This window comes from Pholcus phalangioides, unplaced genomic scaffold (assembly GCF_987345545.1).
Source record: "Pholcus phalangioides strain wild (caught in Gottingen) unplaced genomic scaffold, Ppha-v1.0 ptg000042l_1, whole genome shotgun sequence".
NCBI classification, from domain to species: Eukaryota; Metazoa; Arthropoda; class Arachnida; order Araneae; family Pholcidae; genus Pholcus; species Pholcus phalangioides.
The window spans coordinates 26,806,832-26,829,408 of NW_028301628.1; the positions used below are offsets into that span (position 1 = coordinate 26,806,832).

At 35.9% G+C, this 22,577-nt stretch overlaps 1 protein-coding gene across 2 annotated transcripts in view; it reads right to left on the reverse strand.

Annotated features, from left to right (window-relative positions):
- rdgB (retinal degeneration B) overlaps positions 1-22,030 on the reverse strand; it is a 97,358-nt gene extending 75,328 nt beyond the window's left edge. The window contains exon 1 of one of the 2 annotated variants that reach the window (XM_089255174.1): positions 21,831-22,030. The gene's annotated coding sequence lies outside the window, so the exon portion shown is untranslated. Of the gene's footprint in view, positions 1-12,091; positions 12,425-21,830 lie in introns of those variants that run through there. The other variant, XM_089255175.1, reaches the window with a different exon arrangement.
- Between the last annotated feature and the right edge of the window lie 547 nt (positions 22,031-22,577).

Sequence of the window (22,577 nt, forward strand, 5' to 3'; positions counted from 1 at the left end):
TTAAGCAAGATTTAAGTAACTTTTTGCTAAGCAAGATTTTATCAGATTATAAATAACATTAAAATCAAGGCAAACTGTATATTTTTCCCTTATAATTTACCATTTTAGCTAATTAAAAAAATCTATTCTAATCAATTAAATTATGTTCCATAATTATTCCAAGTAAAAATATGCTGACAGCATCATTTTGCATCGGTATTTGTAAAGAAAAAAATAATTTTCAATACGGTACGTTTTTATGGGATGAACAGTAGAAAGTTGATAATGATGACAAATAAATGCTTAAATAATGTTGACAAATAAATGCTTAAATAATGTTGACCGCTGTTGCTCACAACAGCCGAAACCGATTTCCTGATTTGAAATCGTGTTCAAGCAACACCCCCAAGTGTTGGTCCAACTCTTAAACAAAGTAGTTGAAAAATTGCTTTTACCACAAGGCTTCAATAACAACTGATATTTTATTGCGATTCATTTGACAATAAATCCAGGAAACATTGATCAGCTGCAACGAGAGAATACTTCAAAAAGGGTATGAATAAATAGTATTGTGATTCAAGTCCACCAACACAAAAAAGTGACGCATAACATAAATAAGAAGCCTCCTAAATGCAAGAAACGGAAAAAAAACTGTCAGTAAAAACTAATGAAACCGTACAAAGACATGATATCGGAAAGCAGTCCACTTCCAGAGAAACCATAAAAGTAATTATTTTGATAAGATCCTTGAAACAATGACCTAATCTTTACAAACGAAAGTCGGAACAATATCAACAATTTCGATTGGTGTATATGTTCTTACAGTAAATGTGATAAATCAGGTTATTATGCATAATCACCAAAAATATTGGTTTGATAAATGTATCGCTTTTACCGGCGATTACGCACAATACCCAAACGTCGCTGTCAAATTTGATAAATCGTACCAAATTCATCACCTCTTTTGCGGTTATTATGCATAATCACAATCTCGTATTAGCAAATATAAATTGGTCCTATTGCCGTGATAAGATATATTATTTAGATGACCGTACTTGGGAAACAGAATCAGTAGCCTACTCTGATTTAACTTTCAACTCCTATTTTACGAATTCTGAAATCTGACCTCCATATAACGAATATCACATTTAAAAAATTTACAGATCGCACTCTGATACAATGAACTCTTATTTAGCAAATTCTTTGATTTGACGAATTTTCACGTTTTTGTGCATTTAAAATCAGACCCCCAATATAACAGGGTATGAAAAAAATCATGATTTTTTTTAAAAAATAAAATTTTAAAAATGAATTTTTTTTATTTAGATTAACTTGAGGAATAACATGCAAAATATCTTAACTCAATAAATTAAAATTAAATGTACATATAACTAAATTTTTTATTTGGTTCAGGTACTTTCAATGGTTTTGGTATCCTAAAATATCATATGACAGATGGTTGTATCTCGGATTACAATCCGATGTGCACAGTTGTCAATAGAGTAAACAACTAAGCATTTGGGGATTTTAGATTCAAAACTATCCTGGAAACACATTATTTGAAAGTAGAATTAAATTGCAACATTAGGAAATTTTATTTTATCAGGAATAAATGTTCCCAATTCATTTTAAACCTGCTTTATTTTGCGTTAGTAGAATCTAGATTGAATTACGGCATTACATGTTGGGGGGGGGGGGGACATACTTACTTCAGCAATCTTTCAACACTTTTCGTCACACAAAAGAACTTAATCCATATCATTCTAAGTAAAAATAAACTCACGCATACATTTCCACTTTTCAATCAATTAGAAATACTACCTCTACAACACATTTGTATGTTTATAAAAGTTTAAAAGTGTTTTATAAAAGTAGTAGTCATTTCAATCTGAAATTATATAAATCTGGAATACAATTCAGACTATAAAGGTACCAAAGCCAAATAGATCTTGGTTGTACACTCAAGAAAATTCAAATTATCTATTTGACATTGTAATGTAATCGTTTACCTTGCATACTTCAAAAAATGCTGATTTTTTTTGTCCATCAACTCCATTCCTATTGCCACTTATTTCTTAGTATTATATGTACATTTTCTTTTTTTTCTTTCGTTATTATTTGTACCGACAAACATGTATCAATTGATGTTTTTGTGGGTTCACATGCTTGCTTTTGATGTTTTTGTGGGCTCACATGCTTGCTTAGCCCCTAAATGTTTTGTGTGTTTCAGCTGACTAAATAAAATCATCTTATCTTGAATAGGAATTTTTTTTAATTTGAATTAATTCACAGCTTATTAATTCAAACAAATCTTGTTAAGCATTAAAAATATATTTACACTTTCATATCACCCCTACCTATTTTTTTTCGCCTAATCTCTCAAACTTATTTCAGCATTAATGAATAAACTACAAACAAGGTTGCTGAGTCAGAATTAACTTCATGGATTAAAATTTTTCTCTGTAAAGAAAAGTGCTCCCCCCGCCACTAAAGTGAATGCCTAAAGGCAACTTGGTATCACATATGGCGCAGGTTTGTCGATTCACTCGATGCACAACCAAGCGGTCATTCAGAATCAACTAAATGAAAAATATTCTATTAACAAGATTGTTTCTTGCCCAATTGATGCATGCATTATTATGTGCTTCCGACTCGCATGATTCTGTTTAATAATTTACACCCTTTTATTCTTTCACAGATTTGGTAAAAAAAACTAACAAGCTCTAGACTTTTCACTTTTCGTATTAAAATTTGAAATTTGACGGTATTTATGTTGGTACAACACACACACACACTATTATTTTAAATCAACAATTAGGGCATATAATTCAAGGCTTTAAAAAAAAAATTGTATCAGGGGAACCCTATTGCCCCCAACTGTAATGCATTGAAAATATTTGGTGCAGTTATATCGAAATCTAGAAAGAGAGCAGCTGTTTTTCTGCACTGTATATAGAGATTAGATTCAAGTCTATATTTACCAGAGACTTTGTATAGGCTACTTCTTTTAATCTTAAATTTTACCACATATCGTACATATCATATTAGGTTACTTTTACTTCCATATCGTTGAAGTTAATACGAAGTAAAAATTAAATTTTGTACTTTTAAATCGATGATTTAAAAAAAATCAGATGATTTAAATCGGCGTACTTTGCAATGTAACAAAATCCTATTTAACTAATTCTAAAATCGGACCTTGATATAACGAACTCCTTTTTAACAAATTTTAGCATTGTACCCCAATAAAATGAGTGAATTCTTAATCAACAACCATAACTGTAACTTAATACCAATAGTCGTTGGTTATAGTTATGTAAAATCACCAGTAAAAGTGATATTTCTAGCATTTATCAAACGTACACCTTGGTATTATCCATAATCACCGGTAAAAGTGATATTTTTTTAGTATTCATCAAATTTACCACCGACGTTTGGGTAGTATGCATATTCGTCGGTAAAAATTATAAATTTATCGAACTTACCGAGAACATGGCGATTATACATATCTGAATATTATGCCTAATAACAGACTTATCGCGCACACACTCACTTACCGTAAAGCATACATTCTATAAAATTCGATAAAACGTTTCTAATAAATTGAAAATTTTCTCAAGCGGAGTATCCGGCCATTTTGAAGGTAACTTAATTTGAAACTCCGTAGAAAACCTGTAACTATGACAAATCTCTTATACGATAAGCGAAATCAATTCATAAATTCCACAGAACGACCCTCTCCACTCGTACTTCATTTGCTCCTTTCAAAATTTCACTTTCATCTACGATTTATTTAGACACGAAATCTTTCAAACGTGACTTTTTGAGCTGTATTATTCCATTATTCAGGACACGCAAACGCACCAGTACGTATTTCGATGATATATACATATTTTCGGAATTCGCCTTGAGCAATATATCTGTGTGTGTCGCCTTCTCTCCGAATCATTATAACTTATTTTACAACAAACCTGAATATCGAGAAAAGTGGATGTATTGTAGTAAAAAATGCAACAAAAATATTTCTCTCACGTATTCTGGCGTCTTTCATCCCTCTTCTACTGCGTTTCTTCTTTGCCTTGCTTTTTTACGAGTATTTCTCATTTTTAGCCCCAGGACATCCCTTTCAATCATGTTATATTTTTTGTGTGTTGTGTTTTTAAAAATATTTTTTTTTCATTCTTACATAATATGCTCAGCACAGCCGAGCAAAAAATAGTAATGGCATCATTGAATACAATTTATAAATGGCGTGCTGTAAAAATAACATGCTGCTGCTTTAAAATACCATGGAAATTAATGCGGCTTTCTTCGATTTGCGGACGAAAAGTAAAAACAAAAAAAAAATCAGCAATTGGGCACCGACATAGTTAGGAAAAAATGCAATGCAGTTTATCTTCAGATGTGAACACGATAATTATTATTACGAACTGCCCTTGACTCGATTTCTGGGGCACACAAAAAAAGAAAAAAACGCAACATGCACGCCTCTATTGCTATGTCAAGCGTCTCGGCCTCATCTCGGATTGCACGTTCATGGTAATTCATGTGCTTCCGACTCCACCCACCTCTTACTTTTTCAATGTTTGAATTTTGGTTTTTTTTTCATTATCTCATAAGTAATAAAAACACACCAACATTTGTAAATCAGACGGATACTATTATTAGCACAATTGAAAACAAGCGGCCATGAAAGAAAAAAAAACAACACTTTTATTGGTTTATAGCAACGTCAGAGTGCGCAAATAAGTGTAGAGGTTGTCCAGTCAGAAAACAAACTTTGTATACCATAGCTCCACATCTGGATCTTATCTCGGAAGTCCTATCTTTTCCTTTAAGTCGTTGAAATCTCAGAAATTATCCACACTTCCCTTATTAGCGGAATTGCTGCAGTTAAAATGTGTTTAGTTTAGCAGCAGATGTTGACCCTTGAAAAATCTAAGCGCATCACAGACTTGTTTGATTACATCAGAATTCGCAGTCGAAAATACAGATATTTGAATTAGAAAACAATCCGAATGTTCAGTATGCAGAAATGAAGTGCAAACCTCCCCTTACAAAAGAGCACAAACAAAAGCAAGTTCAATTCGCCGAAAGCGTGTATCTTTTGGTGCCAAGTGGAATGATATTTTCTCCGATGGAAAGTTAAATTCAGATGGACCTGGTGATCTTGAAATACATACAGTAGTACTGGATTGACTTACGCCGTGTTAGAGCCTTATTTTCGAAACGCTAATTTGGGAGGTGGATCAGTGATGGTTTGGGGAGGTTTTGGCTGAAGTTTGTTTTCTGTGGTTCCCAACTTCAAGGCGCTAATGCGAGCTGATCTCCCCGTTAAAAAGTCTCGCCACAGAGAGCAACAGTCCTACAACGGTAAATCATTCAACCATAACACTTCACTCATAGTTAGTAAAACTGGGGGCAGATGACAGCACTACACATAACAAGCATTACACAGAAACAAACTTTACGTCAGGTTGCACTACACGTACACGCACATTCCCGCATGTACCGATTCGTTGGGGGGGGGTTCCGCGGGGGGGGGGGGTGCATGTGTGGTGTAGCAGTAGTAGGTAGGGGCTCGGGGATCCATGATGTTCTTAAGTCAGCCACCTCGTTGGGCAATTTGCCTGTTGTGGCGTTGTATTTGTATTTTGCATTCGAAGGAAAAACTCTATAATCGCGTTCATAAGCTGCAAAATAAACTCAACTCAGAGGCGTATCAAGACATTCCGGCAGAAAATCTTTTCGGAGGGAATAACTTCTGGACAGTATTTGTTTCAACAGGACGATATAGACTTTGAAACATGTACAGAAGCAAAGTCTTGGTTTGAAGACAATTCAGTGGAACTCGTTGACTGGATAGTCAGAAGTCCCAATTTGAATCATGTAGAGAACTTGTGGGGCATTTAGACACGAGAAGTGTGTGGAAATGGTACGTAGTAGAAACACGGCCTTATAGCAGCAATATCAAACAGGTTTGGAAGATTTCACAGCAAGTTATTTATGACTTATCTCGATCGATGACATCCAGAATGATATCCCTCTTCTACTGAAAATTATAGAGAAAAAAGGGTGATTTTTGTGGTTTTTAAAATGATTTCTGCATAATTTTCTAGTGTCCTTATATTTTTTTTTAGAAAGTCACAGGTTTAGACCCTTACTTAATTTAAACATTTTTTTCTGATATACAGGCAGCACTCAAATTTTTTTTTTCACTATTAACTGTTCAGTCCTACTTGTAATTATCACCCTAAAATTTTCATATGCTTACATCCACAGGTTTATTAGTAATGGCAATTTTTTTTCGGTTTGTCTGTAAACGTTTTTCCACCTTACGTTATTACAGGGCAAAAAGACCGTAGAATTGTAAAAAATGAATAAAACCGGAAAAATGACAGAAATAAAAAATGGTTCGCAAAGTTAGCATCGCGAGGTCACAAGAATTTTTTAAGGACACGAAAAAACAGCCGATAGGTGGCGCTGACGTACACAAGTCAAAGTAAAGCTACGCAAATAACGAACAGAATGCCTTCAAATCGTTTATTACAGCAGTATGTGTGTGTTCCACATGACCACCACCACAGGGAATAACACTGCAGGCGAGTCACAAATCCAGTAACGCCAGAGTGCAGCAGGTCCACATACACGGTTTACAACGGCGAACTGATTGTGAATTAGAAGCGGAAGTTCTTACAACTGTCTCATTTGCATATTTCCACCGAAGTCGCTCGTACGAGTGCCACCTATCGGCTGTTTTTGAGGGGTTTTTTTCCTGTCAAAAAATTCCTTTGACCTAGCGATGCTAACCCTACAAACCGTTTTTTATTTCGGTTATATTTCCGGTTTTTATTCATTTTTAAAGTTTCTACGGACTTTTTGTCCACCCTGTACATACCCTGATCATATTAAAAAGAGTAGTCATATTGGGTCTTAATAGTCAAATCTGATTACAAACCACTACAGAAAAAAATATCCATGACCCAAACCGAGAAATGGAACGAGTCTTAGGCACATACCAGTCGGTAGGGCCTAAAATAGGATTTTTGGGGTGTACAAACATGATTTTGCCATCCCCTCTACAGTGAAATTCTTTATTACGGATGGGGAGGGGGGGAGATAGTGATTTGACTGAACACCGAATATCAATTTTCTTCAAATTCATCACAATCTATATATATAATTTATTTTCTGTGTGTGTGTGTGTTCTCTATACAAATCTACAATTTTAGATCCATTGTCACCACAAATTTTGCATATATACCTTTGAAGACCGGGCACACCCCGCTTCCCATCTCAGAGAGATTTCGAAGCGTTAAACAGTGCATATATACCAAATGAACCTAACTGGAACGATAGGCTACTTTAAAAAGTTTGTCACTCTTGGGCAAATGCCTGAAATGGGCAAAAAAGTGTCGGGCAACAATGGTTTTTGGGCCTCAACAATCACTTTCGGAACGTTTACTTTGGTTACCGTAGAATTACTAGGAATGCGTTTGACGTGTATATGCCTTTATAATGGTTTGCCATTTTTTCAATCCTCCCAGTAATGAGGCTTTTTGAATAGACGTCAGAATCATCACCACCGTCTCTTTGAGGGTCAGGCAAAGAATGATCCCCCATAGAAAGTGTTAAAATTGCCGATTTTACTGTAGAAATGCGGAAATTTAGTTGAGTTTCCGCCACATCGATAATTTTAAAAATTCTATTGAATTCTCGATTTTTGAAATATTGAGTTCGCTTAGAGATACGAAGCCCAGAAAATTAAATATGAAGTAGGATAGCTTGAAATTAACGGGGGGGGGGGGGGATCGAAATACCTAGCGCCCCTTAAAAAAGGTTAAAAAAAATTTCATTTCTATGTTTCTTTAAATCTGGATTTGTTTACTTCATGAGTCGCGCAGGAAGTCGCCATATTAGTTAATTTAAACACGGTTTGTATGTCCCCCCAAAAAAAGAGGGAGATATCACGTGATCCAAAAAGCATCAATGAAGAACACCCGGGCAGCGCCGGGTATTATATAGTTGAAAATAAAATTAATAATTTCAAATGATTGATATTGAATTTTAATTACACAATTTATTATTAAATAAAAATTTAAAAAAAATGAAAAATTTTTATTGCCATGATACTGACAATCAAATTTAACGATAATATATTTTAAAATTACAGTGATACCTCGGCTAACGGTTCGTTCAGGAATCACGTTCGTTAGCCGAAACGTGATTTTTCATAGGTATCTATAGAAAACTGATTCGTTCCGGCTTCCCATCCATTTGTGATTTGATCAGCTCATTTCTGTCTCTGGTACATGGAGGTGGAGGAGGTAATCTCCCAGATTTTCAGCCATTATTTGCTCTCAAGTATTAATAAATCATAAAATTTACGACTTATTTTCCGCTCTAGATGTTCTTTGCGCAGGGTCGTCTAAAGAGCATCACCCCCTCCCCCAGCCAAGTCATTTTTCTGAGGCCCTGTCTGGAAAATTCTTGAAAATTTCAAAAGGCTTATTTTTTTTTAAAGCACAATACTCTTGAGAACGCCAATGCGTTAAGACTTCACTGTCTTTGCCCCTTTTAGTAGCTCAATACATTTCTTATCTGGGTGCATCCTTCAGTTAGAGCGCTTTTGAAAAATTCATGCTCACATCCACATTATTGCAGTAGGATTCTATTTTCATGTTTTACTTATTCTAGAAATTCACCCTGACATAACCTCTTGCACAGAAAGGGATAGATATACACCACACAACAAAATATAATCAGTGAATTTTTAATTTATGCGAAAAATTCCAATTAATAGAATTTTCTAAAATTTGTTTGTTGTGCTTAGATTTACATAGATATTAGGCCGAATGCCTAAGCATTATTCGGCCACACAGAATACTTGGCAAAAGGGTCGAATATCGAATACAACAGAATATTCGTCCCATCTCTAGATTTTATAACGGTGTTTGTTATCTGAAATTTGCAATTTCGCAGCCGGGGCAGTTGCCCCTCCCCCCAGTTCCAGCTCTGCCAGTCGGTTACAAAAGATTGAATTTCATAATCTGAAAATTCCCCCTTAAAATTCCTTTAAGGATTGAATTTCGAAAAACCTTTCTTATTAAGTCTTCAAATTTCATATTCATAGCTTCACCGGTTTCTGTTCAGTGACAATTTCCCCGTATAATCTTTAAACCCCTTTAGGAGTTGAACACATGAACAGTCACATGACGCCGATCTTCAGTGTTGAAACGATTCCGAACTGGACACGCGAGTCTTCATGCCCTGGCCAGGAAATCCCAGGATGATCCAACTGAAGATTGGCATTGTAATCACACCGTTATGGGTCATTCAAGTTAGAGATGTGAAGAATTCTCGAATATTCTCCTGGATGTAAAAATTGGAGAATATATATATATATATAAAATGGAGAATATTCACATTTATTTTAAATAATTTAAATTTTTTTACTAATTTTGTTTATATTGTGAAATATAAATCAGTTTTAATTGCCTGAAACATTTACAAGAAAACAATTTTTGGTATAATCACCCCCAATGGCAACCTTTAGTTCGAGAATATTCTCAAAATTCCCCAGGTCATGATGAGAGGGTTTAAAAGTTTGGTTATAAAGATTTTAGAAACCTTTAGATTAAAATCTTAAAACATTATTTTAAAATTGGATAAATTTTCAGAAATAAGTTCACAACAAATGAAATTAAATCAAAGTTGATTGATAAAGGAAGCTATTCTTATATAATTACCTTCATTCTAAGATACAGAACTGTTGTTTTCTTCAACGCACATACACTTAAATTCTGTATCACTCACATTTCTTTAAAAGTTGTGCAATTCAGCCCTGTTGGTTTAATTTTCTTGCTTTCAAACTTTAATATTGTGGTCTACAAACTTCAATATTCCCATCATCTTGACGGGAAGAGAGACGGGAATTGAGAATATTCTCTCAAAGGACTACCATTATAAATTACTAGAGAATATTTTATCAAAAATAATAATTATTCTCAAGTTATTTATCAAGATTATTATAATACATGTTATTACATATATTCTACTTTCTGGAAGAATATTCTCATCGAGGAGAATATTCGAGAATATTCTCTGGACTATTACTAATAACTTCAGAATAATTCTTATTATTTTCCATAAGAATATTCCTCAGTAATTTATGAAAGTAGTCCTTCCAGAGAATATTCTCAAGGATATTATATGTAACTATATTATAAATAACAGGAAAACATTCTCATCAAGAACTTTCTCCGAAAGATTATTCGCGAGGATTTTACATCTCTAATTCAAGTATTACATCAGCATCGGGGGGAGGGGGGGGTGGGTGTTCGGATTTGCTGACTTTTGATGACAAGGGGGGGGGGAGGTTTGAAGGTTGCTTACATCAACAACCACCCTTTTTGAAGATATGAAATATTTTAAGCTGCTGACGGGAAGGAGGGGGTCAAAAATGGCTAAAAATCTGCTGACGTAATACTTGAATGGAGCCCCTTACCAAGTAACTATCACGAAGAAAGCTTACCGACCACTCAAAAACCTTTTTTCTTTTTGCTTCAGCATACACTTTGGAAGCAAATTATTCTGCCTACTATCGAAGCCATACTCTCATCAGCAGGGCAGGTGAACATTACACGGACCTGTTTGCCATATAGGCTATGTTGCAAAATATATGTAATGTTTAAATTCAGAAAAAAAAAGGAATTCTTCAATAGTAGAATAAAATAGATTCCGAAAAGAAAAATACCCCACTAAAGCCAGGAGTGTACGGAGGATAGATCTTTGGTAAGGGCACAAAAAGGCACGGAGGCACAAAAATTTTTGTCCCGAGAAATTTTGAGTAACTACCCTTCAAAAAACATTTAAATTAACAGAAATTGGTTTATGTAACATACAAAGGGTATTTTCTTTCGATATTTCAATTTTTTCCCAGAAAAACTTTTAAAAAATTACTTTTCTAATTTTTAGTCGGCTTGTGATGGGTTACGGGCTCCCTGAGCACCCTCCTGCGTACGCCTCAGGCCAAAATAGTAAAGAAAATTTAATTCGAACAGAACTCCACCAACACACTCATAGTGACAGAAACGCATATTATTAAATATTAAATGTTGGAATTTTTATCGCTAGCCTAAGATCATAAGGATTTGAAAACAAAATTTCCATGTACAGTGAAATCTCGCTACAACGATAGTCTATGTAATGATAAATCCCTCTACAACGATAGTCTATGTAATGATAAATCCCTCTACAACGATAGTCTATGTAATGATAAATCCCTCTACAACGATATTTTTCGAATCTTGTTTAGAATAGCGTATACTCTAATGTTAGACTCCTCTCGATACAATGATATCCTTTACTACGATAAGCGCCTCTATAACGATTTTTTTTTAGCATATTTTGAAATCGCTACGATTTTCCCGCTCTATTTGTGTCTCTCAAAATCACCTCAAAATTTTTTAAATTCCTCACCACTGTTTGTTCTTTCGAGGGTGTTTAAAAACATCGGTATTTTGCACTATCTACCGTCCGAAAGTGTAAATGAAGTTGCCGTGAAACTACGTGTACTTTCTGTGTAGCACACAGACGTTATGTAAAGGAAACTGGTTTACAGGGTGAAATCGCTAACTGAATTTCATTCGTTAACTAATCAATTGCAATAATATTCAGTGAAAATAAATACTTTAAATGTATTTTATGCTAGTACTAGGAATGCTAATTCAAAAGAGATGAAAACAACAGCATAAATCTGGTGGCACCTGATATTGCTATCTCTCGATATATATATATATATATATATATATATAATCTCCCTCTCTACAACGATATTTTTCCTTAGTCCGCAGTGTCGTTATATCGAGGTTTCACTGTATTACAAATGCATAGTGATTTCTCGGTTATACGTGGGTTGCAAGGAAAAAATGAAAAAAGACGCATAAGTGAGAGAGACGTATAATAAGTGCATAGCATTATTATGCTACATCTTTGACCGGGAGTGCAGAAAATCGTCTTATAACTGAGAAAAACTTAAAAATGAGAGATCACTGTATTCAGAAAATGAGCTTTTATTTAATGCATAAAATCTATAAAAATTAGAACTCACTTTCACGAAGAATCGGCATTTGCTTCAGATAAGTTTCTTGGTAGAATATCCACTCAAAAAATATGAAAATTCGAAATCCGCGCACAAAAACACGCGCGGGAGTGACAGAGGGAGTTGAAAACACATTTATTCCTTCATAATATTATACTAGACAATCATAACAAGTAAATGTAAAAGTCGAATCCAATAAAATTGAAATTTTTTGCATTGTCTGAAGTTTTACGTTGAGAGAGGAAACGGGTGCAAAATACGCGATATCTGAGAGAGAAATTGGCCCGTATCAGTAAATGGGGAAGAAAGAAGGAATCGGGAAAGGGGGGTATGTTTCTCTCCCAATGTTTCGCCAATGGCCCGGCCAAATAAAACGATGATGAAGGGGGGTAAAAACGGCAAAGCGACGCGCAGGCCCCGCGCTCTCGGCCGCCGAAAATGTCAAAAGTCATACGCACGACCCCTGAAAATGAGCTGCTTGCACACTGACGTTATTTTGGAGCAGAACCGGGCAAAATACAATATTAAAGTCGCATATAAACCAAGCTTTCTTATATGCATATATAACATTATATTTTGTGCAAATGAAAATAGAAAGCGTATACAATTTAAAATTTTACTCGTTGAGGGATAAACAATATTTTATGAGGCTATTTAAAATTTCTAATACACATGTTTAAGAATTCATAATATATATTTCGTACATATAAAAAAATATTTGAAGGGAAAAAATCTATTAGCTTTAAATCTTGGATATAGCACTCTGTTCACACACACATTCTGGAACAGCTCATTGCACTGTTTACAATGTTCAGTATATCTAACACAGCCAAATCTTGGGCCATTTTTCATTTTCGAAAACAAAAAAAAAAGGTTTGTAAGTGACAAGTTTGGCGATATGAGCTCATGGGGGTATCACTGAGACCCCACCGTTATATTTGGCTGAAACTGCACCGCATTTAAATACAGTTTCCTCATATAAATGAATGGCGAGAGTTTTTTTCCTATTTTCGGGTCGAGCTTTTTTGCCAAGAGAGTCAGCGATCATACTTTGCCTACGTGAATTTTTGCAAAGTTTTCAGCTTCGGGAATCAAAAGGTAGAACACCCGCATCCAGTGATGTCTTGTTCACTGGTCTTTATTTTTTGCTTCCAGCAGCTAAAGACTTTGAAACTCGAAAATGTAGATTCGATCAAGAATTCGGAAATGCCCATGAAACTTCATCGATGCTTCAGTGGTTTTGCGATATCTGATGATCTATTGGTCCTATCAAGAAATTATGTTGTCGTGCTAAAAAAGAAAAAAAGCTGATCAATCGCAATTGGTTCTACAAATAGCGACGATCGAATTCATGGTCAAGGTCCAATACAGATCAGTGCCACATATCAAAACCACCGTCACCACAGTGGTGGTCGCCTGAAGTTGGTTTTCTATGGTTCCCAAGTTCAAGACGCGAATGCAAGCAGACCTCCTTTTAAAAAGTCTCGCCACAGAGAGCAACAGACCTACAAACAGTACAAATGTAATTCAATCATAACACATCACTCACTTCTGAAATATAGATGGCAGCACTGAAAAATCAAACACCACTACATACGCGCTCAGACTGTTAGGTACACACACACTTCCGGCACAACTCATTAGGTAGTAAATCGCCCATAGATGGTGATAGACCTAAGTTGTGCTCGGTTTGAAAGAAAGTGCCACATATCAATTAAATGTCTTGATGCACAAAATCGATGGTCAAGGTCATAGATGACCACAGTACTAAGTATTCGTAGGACATCAGCACACATTATCTCATACTGTCCAAGCAAATGCACATGTAATTTTGCGTTTGCAGAAAAATCGTTTTTCTACCCGTAATGATAAAATTGAACTACCTCAGGTTAAATACATAACCAAAAAAGGAAAACTTACTCGATCAAGTTTATGTAAATTTGCTTGCAAATATTCATGTAATAATCCGTTTCAAGTCAGATGTTCTTATTTTTGAAGTGAAACTTCTTTGGGGACATAGCAGTGAAATTTTGTGAAGGAATGAAAAGCTGTCACAGAAAGTGGCACACTCTTATGAGAAAGAAAAAAAAATCAATAAAAGTGAAACACTTTCTTTCTCCTCAAAACCGGTTGCGTAGAAATACCTGTGCGGTAAAAGTTCCGTTGGTGGTGGTGAGAGATATTAATAGAGATTGGCCGTGTAAGAAAATAAAGTGGGGGGGGGGGGGGTGCATATACAGTAATAGAGCCCTACGTTACCCAAACTCGGAGTTACACGATTTTTTATGAAAAATGCGTATTTCTCGAATTCTAGTATAATCACAGGATAATTGGACGGCTTTTATATAAAAGGAACCAAGCGCCAATAATTCATTAATTCAAAACTAAGAAAACGCTATTTACAGTTATCTTCAATTCTAAAAATAACTCTTTTTGTGAAAAAAGCATTACGATGACTAGGCACATATTAATCTGTTTTACTCTCACACATACCATTAATATCGCCCTCCTCATAACGTGCTCATAGAAAAAGGCTTTTGGGTCTCTTTAAATAATTTGCAAATTAATATTTATCTAAAAGGAAACAAAGTTTGATAATAGGTAATTGGATATTAACATGTCATACGTACTAACTAATATGGAAAAAATACAACTATTCAAATAAAAAGTCCCACCTCTTTCAATATGTCGTTCAGATGTCGGTAAATGTTAAAAATGGTGCTTTGTTGTTTTTATATAAAAGCCGTCCGATTGCTGAATTGGTAGCGATTATTAGGTTAAAGCATTTGTTCCCACGTGAGATTTGCAGGAGCGGTGAAAAATTCCTAAACAACAAAAATTAATGAAAATGGAAATTAATTTAAAAAAGTAACTCTAGAATTTATTGAAAGTGATAATTCGGCATCTATTACATTAGACAGAGCGGGGGAAACGGTTGGTCTGGAGCATCTATTATAAATTCAAAACTGATGAAAAATGATAGTAAAAATTAGGGAATCAAAAATAATGCAGTCAACAAAAGCAATGAGAAATAGTTTCAGAATCGATAAAAATTCAGAATTTATAAAAGACATAATTACTGAGAAAGCTTAAAATTTTCGAGCCCTCCGACTGATTCAGGACCCTGAGCTAGACTCAGTGATCCCAACAGTGGTGTCAGAGCGGCGGTTGCAGTGGGTGCTCAAGCACCCACAGTATTTTGTAAAATCGTTCTGAGCTTTGTATTCAGAATTCGAAACCACATGTATAAAGCTAAGGCAGAGCAATTCTTGATCCCAGTGAATAAATAGCAAAGTTCCGACAAGTTTTTTTGCTGGAGATGCCCGGGTCCCAGTGCCGTCTTGGCCCAGGGGCCCTCAAGAGAAGAGAGGGGCCACAACAAAAATGAGATATGGTTGAAATTTTCTAGAATTTACTAGGTAGAGCCTCAGAAAAATTCATTGAGCGGGGGGCCCCCATGATGCTCTTAAGACGGCCCTGCCAAGTCCCCCCCTCCCCGGCGCCGAAGTGCTTACGTTGCTTCTTGAGACAGAGCCTGGGTGTCTCACGATTGCTCCAGTTAATTTGGCGTTAATGAAAGTGGAAATTAATTAAAGTAATAACTCTCCAGAACTTATTAAAAGTGATAATTCAAAATTGATGAAAAATTATGGCAAAAATTAGGGTATAAAATAGTTTAGTTAACACAAAAACAAACTTGCATCATCTCGCAACTTTTTCGAAAGTTCGTTAGAGTTTCAAGGGCATCAAATGTCCGTTTAACTTACAGCTACGATATCAGGAATCAAAAGTTTTTATATCTCATTTCAGCTAGAACAAGCAAACTACACTGAAGAGCCAAAAAAACTTGTACACCTGCCTAATATCGTGTAGGGCCCCCGCGAGCACGCAGAAGTGCCGCAACACGACGTGGCATGGACTCGACTGATGTCTGAAGTAGTGTTGGAGGTAATTGACACCATGAATCCTGCAGGGCTGTCCATAAATCCGTAGGAGTAAGAGGGGGTGGAGATCTCTTCTGAACAGCACGTTGCAAGGCATCCCAGATATGTTCAATAATGTTCATGTCTGGGGATTTAGGTGGCCAGCGGAAGTGTCTAAAGTCAGAAGAGTGTTCCTGGAACCACTTTGTAGCAATTCTGGACGTGTGGGGTGTCGCATTGTCCTGCTGAAATTGCCCAAGTCCGTCGGAATGCACAATGGACATGAATGGGTGCAGGTGATAAGACAGGATGATTAAAAATTTGGGCTTTCTAACTTCAGCATTTCATGAATGGAGTTCATGAATTTCTGGGACGCATTCCAAACAGACCTGGGACGTTTTCGAAACAACCGTGCACATATTTCAAAAACCCTTTTGCTGCTTTCGATACCACGAAACAATATTTCGTAACCTACACCGTAGGCTACCTTTATTCACTTATAAATTTTCGGTATGAGGATCACGGTTTGCAGATCTCGCTTTGTATTCAAAGCATGACAAGGGAAAAAAATCGTAAGAGGAAAAAATTACAATAACTATAGATTACAAAATGATAAATAGAAATAAATGCTTCGCATTTCATTCTTTTCATTTCACTTGAATGTTTTCTCATACTGAGTGGTTTATCCCTCGTCACGTAACCACTGAATTAACACCCGATTCGCAATGAAATCTAATTGAATATCAATATTTCATTATTTTCAAATTTTCTTGGAATTTTTCCTCCCAATAAATTTCATTATTCATCAACACTCATTTCTCTTTTTTACTTAACACCCAATCAATAAAAGATTATGCATTTGAATCAAGACCTTAACATGGAGGGCTTCAATCCAGAAGCACAACTAGAAACAAAATTTACTCTGTCACTCGGGGTCAGTGTGCATTTTGGCACCCCCTTCTCGTGATTTCTACGTAAAAATAGTAAAACTCTGCGCCCTTCCAAGTCTCCGAGGAACGGGGGGTGGATCTTAAGCTGTGTGACTCTAGAAGGGGCGCCAAATCAGAGTTGAAAGGGCAGAAAAAAGATTTGTCTACAAAAAAACGAGGTGCTAAGAAATTTGTCCCGCACTGGGAAGAGATTTTTTTCTTGAGCCGCCCCTACTGGGCACCCCCCCCCCGCTCCTTCCTCAGTTGGCCCTGCCAGAAGCCTAAGATGAAACTCATTCTTTCACACCATAAATTGACTATAATGAAACCCTAGTTTCAGGGACAGGTCCAATTTCAAGGCGCGAATGCGAACCGCGGTCTTCCATTTGGAATACCGTATATATTCGCGTATAAGCCGAGTTTTTTGTGGAAAAAATCGTTCTCCAAGTGGGGTGTGGGTTCGGCTGATACTCGGGTCAGTTTCTGATGAGAAAATATTGACCCCCGCAAGAAGTAGTCATTTTTGTAGCAGTGTTCGAGAAACCGGCATTATTGGTATGGGATATGTTCAAACCCTACAGAACTGATAATGTCAAAGCCGAAGCAAAGAAATCGAAAACATAATTGGTTGGTGATGACTAACGTTGATTGTACAGCCTTTAGATGTGAGCATCAACAAGCCTCTCAAAGACTATTTGAGGAATTTGTGGATCGAATGGATGAGTTCCGACTTGCATAGAATTTACATGATGATCCACCTACCATTTTTGTGCTATAACTGACTTTATTTTCAGCTCACTTCTGACACCTGATGACTTGTGGTGGCATTTTTTCGGAGAAAAATTACTGGGCTTAATTCATTTCAGCCATGACCAGAACCCTCGAAATTGACAAAAAAAAAAAATTTTCTTTCTTTTAAACCTACATGCACTCACTAACTGACATACACATTTTTCACCTCTTCATAGGCCTATCTTGGCCCGTCTTTATTCCCACTATCAGCCCTTTGGAGCTGGGAATGGGGGAAAAATTCTGGTGCTGGTCTGGTCTGGTGGATGAGTTCCGATGATAGAGAAACCACAAAAAGTGGTGCCTTGAAGAAACATGATGGGTACAATTGTTTCCACCGAAATTATCATCCGATCCTTCGAAAAGTGTTGCATCAGCAATGCGATGGACGGAACTGAAGATGATATCCTCTTTGAAAGTGACAATGGCGATGAAAGCCCAGATGAAGATAAAAACGAAGATGCCACAACACCTATGATGATCTGATGGATTACCATGAGCTTGGAGACTTAGAAGAAACGGATTAAAAAGTCTGAATCATTTTCTATTGTAAATTTTCGTAAGATATTCATTTTGCATGAAAATGTAAAAAAATTTTTTCTCTGAAATGCACGAATTTTTTGGGGCCGGCTTATATACGGGTTTTCTTTATTGCGGTTTTGGGGGGTCGGCTTATATACACGAGTATATACGGTATAGTCTCCACAGAAATACTTACATATGGAGGAGGGGGGAGCTTCAACTAGGGTGGAGCAGGCGGGTCTGTTGCAAAGGGGGAGCAAATTTCCCAATTGTCAATCCCTTCTTCAATATTACAATAAAGATAGGACGAATATGCGATTGCTATTCGGACCTTTTGCCGAATATTCGGTTAAAGCTTAAGTATTCAGCCGAATAAAGCACATCTAAGCACAACAAACTAATTTTTAAAAAATTCTATTAATTGGGATTTCCCCCATAAATTAAAAATTCACTGATTATATTTTATTGAGTCGTGTATATCCGTTTCTGTGAAAGAGGTTATGTCAGGGTGAATTTCTAGGATAAGGAAAACATGAAACTGAAAATATAATCCTACTTCAATAAAGTGAGCATGAATTACACAAGTTCACTAGCTCAAGGATGTAACCAGACAAGATATGTATTGAGTTACCAAAAGGCATAAAGAGCATCTAAAAGGGGGAAAAATATGAAAATAAGTACATAGAAAATTTTATGATGCCTTGATACTAGTTGAGAGTAAATAATAGTTAAAATTCTCTTAATTAGATGTATAATTGGTAAAAAGTGTTAAAAAAATTTTTGATTACGTAAATAATATTAAAATACAATATATGATAATTAAACTTTATTGCCAGTATCATGACAATGAATGTCTTTCAATTGCCATTTTTTAAAACATTCATTTAAATAATAAATTGCATAATTAAAAAAATGCAATCATTTAAAATTACCAATAATTTTTATTTTTAATTAAAAACAGTTTTATTCACAATTGTGATGAATTTTAAGAAAATTGGTATTCGGCTGCTTAATATTTGGTATTCTGCCAAAACATTAGCTGAATATTTGGCATTTGGCCAAATCACTATACATCTCATCTTTCCATTACAGGGGGGGCACCAAACTGAGTGCTTGCCCCAGATGACCAAACATCTAGTTACAACCCTGCTTAGATAGCACGACAATTCACACGCAGCTGCCACTCACTTCAAAATATGAATGATGGGTGATAACACCACCAGAACACAAAACGCTCATATCTCTTGACACCATAAATACATTAGGTCCAAACACGTATACTCAAAATACACGTTCCAGAATCTACCAGTTCGTTAGAAATTCCAGAGAGGAATGTTTATGAGATATATGCACGGTTAAAAGATTAGTTTGGGATATGAAGGCTCTGATTACAATCGCACATAAATGGTCAGTGTTTGAATCACACAATCCATAAGAATAAAAAAATTAATGTGCAGAACATTTGCTTTTAAAATAAGTTGAGAATTACTTTGAATAAAATGATCAAATTTGATCAAATCAAATTTGAAAATAATTTCAACAGCTTTCACTGATGGACTATCAAAATAAGCTTAACATGTCACCTCCTGCAATTTAAAAAAAAACAGGAATCGAAAGAATGAAGTGTGATTGAAGGAAAAAAAACATTACAATGATATTTCTACAAACATTCCCACTTAAAGATTTGAATAAATAATTTTATATGAATGGAGGCAATAGCTAATATTTGCAATTAAAACAGTTAAAGCATGGTAAAACTAAACAAGCTATTCAACCCCCTTTAAGCACAGAAAAAACTTCGTTTTTATTCACAATAACAATTTGATTGATACTGATCACCAAGTAGACTATAGTTTGGTGGAGTCGGAGCAAGGAATTCTGCGGGTAAGAATCCACAAATTTTTTTCATCGGCTTGAGCACTCGAAGAATCAATTCAGAAATCAAAACCCCTACATGAAACTAAAATTGAGCACCCACAGGTTTAAAACACAATATAATACAATGTCCATAAAAAATATTTATGGTTGTCTTATCTAAGCATGGATAGCTTCTCGATTTACTCAAACATGTTTATCGTATTTGTTTTTAAACCTGTCAACTGTGTTTAGAATTTACCGCCCCAGGGTTATAAGCTATTACATTTATTAACAACCCTATTAGAGGAAAATTCCCTGCAACACCACAACTTAAAACTGTCCCTTACCATTTGATACTGGTTTTCCCTTGTCAAAGTAGTCAATATATTAATAATTCATGGTTTATCCTATCCATCCTGTTGAAAATTTTGAACACTTTGATTATACCCCAAAACTTGCATTCTTCCAATGTAAACATATTCAAAAAATAAAATCTCTTCATAACTCAAGCCCTGTGCACCCACAAGGGCACGCATAGCTCTTTTCTCCACCCCTTCAAGTCTAAGTTCAAAGCTGTTTCCCAGCGCAAAGCCATTTCACTGGGTGCCAGAACCTGGGGGGGGGGGGGGACCTGAGGCTATTTCAGATCCCCCCCCACCCCATAACAAATGAATATGCAATGCACCCCTCCTACATACAGAATGACTGGCAACTTTCAGCCCTCGCAATGTTTTCCTCATGTTAGCACCTCTGACTGGATGGACAACCGAAACGTTTTACAGCCTGGCTAGAATTTTATTCCTTAATTGATATATATATATATATAATTATTTAAATTGCTCTCCCTAAAAGAGCTTACCAGATAATTCTTTCTGTCACCAAGCTTAAAAAATAACAACAATGATCATCTAGTAATATCATTGGAGTTAATACAAACGAAAAATAAAATTTAAATTTTGGGATTTAAATCAATGATTCAAAAAAATAAATCAAGCTGATTTAAATCACCATACCCTGCTTGTATATAGGCTTAGTCTTCTTTGAGACAGGGGGGCATATGGGCTCAGAAGAGTTGGAAGTGTTTAACTTGCGGGTTGCTCATCTTTGATTTTTACATAGGAAATTTTGATCTTCGAATCAATTCAGTGGGGACTTGAGCACACCTGGCTCCGATACCACTGTGTGTACCATGCCTATAATACAAAAAAGCAACCAATTGCAGGGTCCTGAAATTTTATCAGTCCTGGGCACACGTTTCATTTGCCCATGTGAGAAACAGGCCCTAGAGAGTAGCTACTTCACAGGAGCACTACAGAAATGTATAATTCTTAATGGAAAAATGCTCTGAAACGTTTTAAACGTATCAACATATAATGCTAATACATCAACATTATCAGGGTAGCAATTAACTGCCCAAAACACAAATGCACCAAAATAATTAAGCTTTATCATATAGATATATTCAAAGAGCTTCACATCGAGATTCATTTCCTAAGGCTTTGACTATCATTCTAATAACGGCGGGTTGATATTTCAGCTGAATACACGCATTATCTCTACCGTTAATGACAAGTCGCGCAACTAAATGTTGACGTTCAATGTGGTAATTTTCAAGCCTTAATTACATGCAGCTTCTTAAGTAAATAAGTAATGATACATCAGTTGGGAAGCCAATGCAAAATGATAAGTTCACGTAAACAACGGAATAGATAACAAAACTTGACTCACCAAAGATAAATAGCATTTCGTCCGGACATTCGTGGACGAGTCTACGAGCGGGAGGTTCTTCAAGTCTCCATCATTCGTTATCTTTCCTCACCGATATCAAAACCGCAAAGATGCCCGAATTCAAGAGAACCGCTGCGACCACAAGCTGACAGGAAAAGGAAGAGGCGAGTGTATAAACAAATCCGAATGAAATTATACTGGATAAAATTCAGCGTATGACCGTGGGCCTACTGGATCGTATGCTTTCTGTTCACCCTCGAGATGTTTACTATGACGTCATGAGTAGTGAGCGGTGGGAAAAAAAATTCGGTGTTCTCGTCTCTGAAATCCCGTCTGGCAACCAAAATCAACGTCCGTATCGAAATACGGAGCTCTTGCTGCCATCTATCCAGAAATTTGAGAACTTCATTATTGAATCACAAACAGAAAAATAGAACTTATGCTACTATCTATTATTTAGAAAGCAAACGAAAAACTGCCAACTAGTACTATTTCTAAGACATAGATGTCAGCAAATGTGATAATTTTTTTTTATCGTTGGTCAAAGCCATGGAGGAATGGGTTAAAACAGTTGAAATATTTATTTATCAACAAACATGGCGGCCCGCATGTTGAAACACTGAGCTATAAGTGAATTAAGGCCCACATGTTGGAACACTGAGCTATAAGTGAATTAAGGCCCACATGTTGGAACACTGAGCTATAAGTAAACTAAGGCCCACATGTTGGAACACTGAGCTATAAGCT